Below are 8,592 nucleotides of genomic sequence, written 5' to 3'. Positions count from 1 at the left end.
CTAGTCAATATGCTTTTCATTTTGTGGTGTGTCAGCTGTGCATGGCTTTCTGGGACTTGTCTTGCCTTTCATATCACTGTCTCCAGTCTTGAAACACCACCACCCATTGCCTCACTGTGCCCTCATGCACTGTTTGGTTTCCATAAATGTTCAGCAAGCATCCATGTATGCCAACGGGTGCTATTTTTTCCATGTGGAGGAATTCAATGACACACCTTTGCTTCATTTGCACTTCCATGTCAGTCACCATTTGCTTAAACTGCCCCTCTGCTGCTGTCACACAACAACAAAATGTAACAGAATATCGGTGGGAAGGTTTAATTTCTATTGCCGTACCACCAACATCTGTATCTGAAGACATGGACTGACATAATAGGAGGTATTACTTCTGGAATATCCCTCATACATTCAAGAAAATTGTCCCAGAACTTGCACATTTTAACTGAGTATAACATTACTAAATCAATTTTCTTCATGTCTTCATATGTAGAAGTCTGAATACCTTAAAAAACAAAAGATATTTGAAGAAAATGTTCTCAATAGTGAAAGTTGCATATTTAAATTCAATGTGCAGCTCATGGAAGACATATTCAAAAAATGCAGCCAATACGGCCAAAAAGTCACAAGAATTTATGAGAGTGTGTAAACAATAACAGAAACAGGTTTTCTAGTTTTAGTTATACTTGAAGCTGAGGCTGAATATATATAGGAAAATTATATTGTAAATAACATTTGATATTAGTGAAATTTAATTTATATTTGCAAAAACAGTAGCAAAGAATTCTCAATTTATTTTGTGTAAGGTTTCCTCTTTCTTCCAAAAGCTGCAATAACGAAAGAGGCCAGTTGCACATTTACAGACCTTATCTGGACAGTCTCCCTAAGACATTTTGTATTAAATCTGGAACAGTTCGTTCTGCATCTTTGATACTCCAGATAAAATGAATATTTCTAACACTTGTTAGTATAATCAACCTATATATCTCCTCTATTTTTCAGGTTTCCAATCATCATATAAAAGTGTAATTACAAATCCTTGATTAAGAATAATTTTATCTTGAGAGGACAGTACTCATATATTACAGGTAGGGCATCACAGAAGATGGCAGCTGGACATATCTGACTAACTGCTTTGTTCCTAAACTCACAAGTGTGCATGTATTTATTTACCAGGCAGCCATTTCCAAGATTGATCATAGTAACCTATAACACACAACATTATAGACCAGGTTAGGACAGGAACTGAAAAATAGCTTTTTCAATTAATGCCAGACAGGGCATTTCATTAGCTAGAATGCAATTACTTGAGCTGGAATTTGTCCAGCAGCTGGAGTTCAGCCAGGACACTAGTTTAACATTAAATTGCTAAATAAGTAAATAAATAAATTAATTAAATAGAATCAAATCAAAAAAGAGTTTCTTACTTCTTGGTCATTTTACCCTTTTACGATGTCAGTGTAAAACATCTATGATTTCCAACCCGGGTTTCACTGGGATCCAAAGACAGAGAAAAGGAAAAATATTATAAAAGTTCTCTAGGGTGCATTTTTCATGGTAATATCCTAGTTAAACATATGATGCTCATGATTTTTATTACAGATTTGGAAAAGTTATCTAGCTTTGACATAGTTTCAGATGACTTTGTAAATGATTAAATTAATTCCAGAATAAAAATAAGGAGATGAGAATTTACACATACTAAAAAATGCTCCAAAAACTAATGCAAGTGGACACCAGTGGCTGCTAAACACCCGTAGTTCTGAGAAATATATATGAGAACTGTAAAATATGCACAAATTTGAATGATCTACTAGTACATCATACAAAAATGATATTACCAACACAAGTCCTGAATGTCATCATCATCACTTCTAGGATTTCCCATGGATTTTCCTAGTCCTCTTTAGGAAGACTCCTGTTAAAATCCTAGTGAATATCTGCACTCCAAAGTACACTAAAAAATAAATCTAGTTAATCTGAGAGCAGCAGAGCTAATGAAGACGGTTTCCCAAATCCCCACTCAATATATCCAAGTCTACCTCTATGCTATTTGCAACCTCCCTCCACTCTTGTGTTCTTGTTCAAAATGAGGACAGAGTGCAGCCACCTCCCTCTTGTATTTCCTAATTACTGAATAGGGAAGAGGCATCACAAGAGCTATATTTATGCTGCTTGGCCAGCCAGCACATGCCTGCTCCCAGAAACTAAATAACTTGAGCTCACAACGCAGTCTTCCTTGCAGCAGAAATCCTAATTTGCATGACCTTCTCCTATTGCCAGTAGCCAGTTTCCACGAAATTGGTAGAACTCCCACAGTAAACTTTGGTTTAAATTAATTAAAAGATTCCAAAGGTATTTGAAGCAAGCTGCCAGACAAACAGCATGACAGCATAACCTATGTTTCCTTAAGAATGCAAGCTAAAATAGGAAATAAGTAGTAATTATTATTTGCAGTTACTAGAAGGCCCAAGTTCTTGACTAAGACCTATAAACATTACCATGATAGATATAATAAACAGAAAATTTGCCTAACAGAAGGAAGAACAGTAGATGAAACAACACAGCTTGCATAAATTAACAGCAGAGCTCTCGCTATCCACAATGGAAGTTGCCTTATGTATGCCTTATGTACAGACCTGCAGACAAATTCTTATTAGAGCTTATTAGAGCTGCAGATAAAGATGAGACAGATAGTTTCAGAAATTCCAAAAAGTCAACATCTCCATTCAGATATCACCAGAAATACTCAGAGTTTAAAACAAAATATTAAAAAAAGAGTAGATTCCTGTTGTTCATTGCAGCTGTAAACAAGAATGTCCAGAGCAAGAGCTCAGGTCCTCTTGCCTTGCCAAGGGTGCCAACAGGCTCTGATTGCCTTTCCTAAGCCTGACTATCTGAAAGACTAATAATAACTCTAATAACAACTCTAGTAATAAGCCCAACAGTTATGGATAATTAATTCAATGGAGAGCCATCATACCAGTACTAGAAAGTCAGGTTTGGACTGTGCAGAAATGACCTATATTCTGAAGAAGAAAGGCCTTGAACACCAGTGATTGGAGAGAAGAACCCTGAAAGATGATGGCTACATGACAACGATGACTAAAACAGTAAAGTTCAAGTTCACTGAAGCAATATTTTTGCTTGTCATTTCTCAGAAAATGCTGACAAAATTGCACCATCATTCTGAAAGGAAAACCAAAAGGAGTTTTCCAACTTCTGATAAAACAGGGTTTTCTTCAAATATCTACATGTCTTCTTAGTGGAAATAAAAATTCAAACTTTCAGAAAATACATCTGAAAAGCAACCTGTGGAAGTAATTATAGTTGTTTTTTCAATTATCCAGGTGTTCCACAGTGCATTCTGTGATCCGATATTGCCATATCCTTCTAGGAGGTCTTTGTTTTACTGCACACTTAAAATTACACAGGTCAGTAATGCTCTCAGGAAAGGAACTGTAAAACATTTCCATCAAGTGCTGCTTAGTATACATTAATGCACTAAGTGGTTATGCTTCACCTCCCTATTTATGGTTCTGTATTTATTTTTCTTTTAAATTGAAAAACAAATAGATTTTTCAGTCTGTCACATCATCGTGCTGTAGAAATAGTTAACCTATTATACAGAGTTACTCACTGACTCCAAAATGGATTTTGAAGGCATAGAGGACCTTTATAATATTTGCTGGACGCCTCTGAAATCTAATTGTACCGGAGATAAGAGTGTGCATAATCTTCTGGTAAATAAACCTGGGACACACCAAAAGCATGCTACACAATAGTAGAGGATTAATTTTACAGGCTCAAGATGTAGTATGCATAACCAGATGTAGATCTACAAAACTGTTTTTTGTCCCATTGATCTTGGCTTAAAGTATATATCACACCATAAAATGTAGGCAGAAATCAAGCTAAGTTCTGACAAAGATCACAGTTAGACTCTTTGCTAGGGATCTACTGTAGAATGAATTATTTCTTGGGTATGTAAGTGTTTTCCAAAAGCACTGGGCATTCTGCCATCAGTTAGATATACATGTAGCTATAAAGAATGCAGACAGTCCTTTCTCTCCTCCTCTCCAAAAGGATCCAGAATTCTTTGGTAAATCACCATGTTTCTACCTTTTCTGCTCCTTGCTGCCTTCATTTTACTGTCCCTCTCAAAGCAGTGCATTTTAAAGCTCTGGGATCCTCACAACAAATATGCAGACTACCAGATGAACGAGATGAACTGAAATACTCTCAGATGGCATATCACAAAGATATAACCCTAAAAGCTGGTTGCCACATTCATCTTGCCCCAGTCAGTTTGGATTTAGAATACTTAATTTTTTAAAGGCTAGCATCTATCCATGAAATTGTATGTAGATGTTTAATGTAACTGATTCAGATCATAGAGCAGTTTGGCTCTTTGGTCAAACGTGGGCAAGTCTTAGAGAAGCAGAGATCTCAGTAAGAGCAAATAAGGTCATTTCTGTCACATCATTTTTTTGTTACCCAAACCAGCTGCAAAGGAGTTGAAGGTTCCCTTCTGCCCCACAATGCTTTCCAAACAAGCAGCAAGCCCCTCTCCAAGGCATAGAAATGAGCTCACAAAACCTCTGCTTGGACATGCAGTGCTGGGAGAAGAACTTGTTTACGGCTAGCCTGGGCCACTCTACCTACAAGGAGGTCTGAAGTGTGAGCTTATTCCTGGTTTCAAAAAACACACTATCCCAGAGTGCCTCTAGACAATACACATTGCTGCAAGCAGAAAATGAGGGGAGTTCGTATCTTCTCAACAAGCCTATCTGAGAAAGGCTTACTTTGTCAGTTGCTGTTACTTACAGTTAGTGTTTAATTATCTAAACACAATGGCTGCTCTACACATGGGCTGAAATTATTAGTTTCTTAACCCTTGTGACAATAATGACTGGTGATAGCATCTATTTCTTTCTGCTCATCTAGTACATCTTCACTGCATACAAATGGACCCGCAATTATACAAATTGACCCGCAATTATACAAATTGACCATTAGTCATATTAAGAAGATATTATACAATTACAGAATGGTTTGGGTTAGAAGGGACCCTTAAGAACATCTAGTTCCAACCCTCTTGCAATAGGCAGGGACACCTTCTGCTAGACCAAGTTGGTCGAAGTCCCTGCCATCCAGCCTGGCTTTGAGAGTTTCCAGGGAAGGGGCATTCACAATGTCACTGGGCAACCTGTTCTAGTGTCTCACCACCCTCACAGTAAAGAATTTCCTCCTGATCTCTGGTTGAGATCAACAACCGGAGTCACAAATGCCAGTCTTATTTTACATTCAGGTATAAAAGCTATAACAAAGTCAAATGTCTGGGACATCTGAAGCAAACAGAACCTTAGAGATGACTTGGCAAAACAATCTCTATTAGTTTAATCAAAAAGAGAAGATTAAACAGTATCTCTGACAGGACAGATCGTTAAGCCAAACAGTGATCTCTCAAGCAAAGGATAGTTGTAAAGTTGAAGGCTGTAAAGATGAAGTCTTGCTAACCTCCTTAATGATAACCTTATCCAATAATGGATTTGATTTCTTCTTCACAACTTTTGACAATCAAGAGAGAATTAGGTTTAAAACAGAGGTTGTAGGTCATCGCTTTCTAACACCACTAGAGCCTTAACAAGCCACATAGGCTAGAAGTAGTATGGTACCATTAAATGTTTTATAATGAAAATCTATTTTATTGAAGGCTAAAATAAATGGAGGGTTTCATCGTATGATTTAAGGAGAATACAGTTTAGTGGTTCAAATGAAAGAGGAAAGGAAAAGAACAGGGAGAGAACCTGGAACACATAAGCAGCACAAGAGAGTCAGTTACTTGATCTCTTTTAAAAGAAATTCAGGAAAGTCACAAAGAAGAAACTGAGGAGAGACAAGGACACTGAATACTTCCTCTCATCTGGATAGAAAGGATAAAAAGGAAAAAAAAAAAAAATAGCAAGCTTTGGTTTGAATCACATACTGATATTCTATTATTCAAAAAATAATGCCTTTGTATATTTTTATGAATATTTCGAAGCATGAGGTAAAGATCAGTCGCATCGCCATAGCAGTGATAAACTATTCCTTTCTTCTCCATGGAGGCAACAAGCGTACTTTTCATAGCAGTGTGGAAAAACAAAGGCCACATTGCATTCAATATTTAAATGGAATCTCCTTTTCATGTGGATTTTGATGTTAGCTTAAATAATCATTTTGAAGCATCATCACGTCTGATTAGGACATGTTTTCACTGTCTCATACACAACACATGGAATTTAAAATATAAAGGCCTTATAGAACATTTCCAGTTGAATTTGTGGTTTGGGTCAGCAACATGTCTAGATCAATATCTTCAGTGAATCAGCAAATCGCTTGCACGCCAAGTAATAATAAAAAAATAATTTCACATAAAATATAACATCTCCAGAAAGGGCAGTGACCCTTCGTATCAGGTCAGGTTGTGGAGGGAGGGAACATGCATAAGTGTGGGTCAGTAGGAGCCTTTCTCCACAACAGAGCTCTCTCCCAACCCACATCAAAGATGTCATCAGTCTCTGAACTAGCAGCTGTCAAGCACTGTCTGGCCTCCACACTTCTGCTTTCCTACCCTGTAGTGGTTTCTAAGGGGCATGGCTGTGTGAGAGGTAACATCCTTTAGATGAACTAGAAACATATGGCACTGACCACATGTGGTCATTAAAAAGTCCCACGCCAATTTTTGCAAGGCTAACAATATTAGCCCCAGTATCCTGGCCAAATTCCAATATAGGTAATTATATTCTGGGTAATGACATACCGGCTAGTTTTATAAGGTTTAATATACATTGAGGAAAGTGGCTTGCACCTAAGGGCTCTGAGTTAAACTCATTGCACAGTCAGCTGGGATAAAATTAGAGAAGAAACTACCCAAGCATGTCAGATGTTTAAGCTTTAAAACCCTGGGAAGAATGAAACAAAAGAGGAAGGGATCCAGGGGTGCTTTAGCATAATCAAGCTGGCTCATGCCACTGAAGACACAGCTGGGATCCAGAGCTGGCTGCTGTGATGAAACTTGTAACAGTATCCCCACCCCATCTCCAGCAGTGGGTTTGCATACGTGCTAAATTACCACGTTGAGTAAGAAGATGCAGCAGCATGATGCAAAATATTGCTTGGCGGGTCATTCTGTTTGCTTTTCTTTCACCCCATACAATAATATCTAACCAAAATAGGCTCCTGCAAAAACAAGACTCTTCAGATATTCTACTCCTGTTGTGCAGCATCTCTGTGACCCCAACTCAGAATGCCAGAAGGCATTGTTATTTGTCTCATCTTGCCCCAGCTGTAGAAATTCTGCCAATGCCAGCATAGGATCCAGCTCTAACCATACCCCAGCAGCATATCTGCCTAGTAATTTTGATGTCCAGGCCCAGAATAATCTAGGTGACAGCAGATGTCTCTTCATCATGATATTAAAATTTAAATGGGGCATTCAGAGTATGACCATGGCACCTCAGATGTGGCAGGAGGCATTCAGTTGCAAAAAGATTCTTGCTTCCTTCTATGTGTTGACAGCAAAGATACATTTGGATGACACAGACCCTTTCAATAAAACACAGGTAGACCTCAGCTCTCAGGGATAAAAATACAGCTGGTAACAAAGCAATTTGGCCATTTTGATCCTGTAAGACCTTCTGCAGACAGTGCACGTCCTTTTATGTACTGGAGTGAGCTTTCAAAGAAGCCACCCACAGTATTTTGCACAGTGCAGAACTGAAGAACAACTGGTTCAAATACAAAATGTTGGAAGGATAAAAAGCCACAAAACCCTCTTCAGATTTGAAGCCCCATCTTTAGCCTATGCCATATTTAAAGTGATGACTCTGCAGTACAAGGAATCATCTACAAACTGAACTTCAAATTAAGTTCTGATCTTATGTTACCCCAGTTTATGAGCAGATGTGGGCATATTTTGGTGGTAGCATGCAAATTCCGAATTTCAACTCACATATTTCATGTGTTGCTGTATATTTCCTACACGACCAAGCACACTAACTCAAAACAAGATACTTGATGCCTTTCCTGGATTTCAAACTGATGAAGATGGGAGACACACATCCTCCCCCTGCTCTTCACTTACAGAGCACTGTTTCATCTTCTCGATTCCTTTCTCTATTAGAACACATTCAAACATAATTAGTGTAACATTAAAAATGGAGGAAATTTTGTAATTGCCAGTTGTTCTGTAGCCATGGTTACACCAGAGATTTATACCCAATGACTCCGGCCTGAGCACGCACAAGCAGTTAGCAGGAACAGCAGTAGGATAATGTTTGTGTGCATGTGCAGGTGTGCTGACGTGCGTGTTTGCCAAAAAAAAAAAAATAAAGAGGGGGAAGGATGGGAGGAAGGGGGGAGAGGGGAGAGAGGCCAAGGGAGAGAAAGGAAAGAGGGAGGGGAGGAGAGAGACAGAGAATATTCGGTGACATTTAAGGTGCTAATATCTGGAAGTCAACCTTTAATTTGACAGCTTTTAGTGCTAGTTAATTTCACTCATCCAGACGAGGTGTAGGAAATTTGCAGCACCTTTAAATTATCACGTTTTTC

The sequence above is a fragment of the Centrocercus urophasianus genome, unplaced genomic scaffold, assembly GCF_019232065.1.
Source record: "Centrocercus urophasianus isolate 14NV4802_14NV808 unplaced genomic scaffold, USGS_Curo_1.0 seq_73, whole genome shotgun sequence".
NCBI classification, from domain to species: Eukaryota; Metazoa; Chordata; class Aves; order Galliformes; family Phasianidae; genus Centrocercus; species Centrocercus urophasianus.
Note: the sequence above shows the minus strand (reverse complement) of the source record.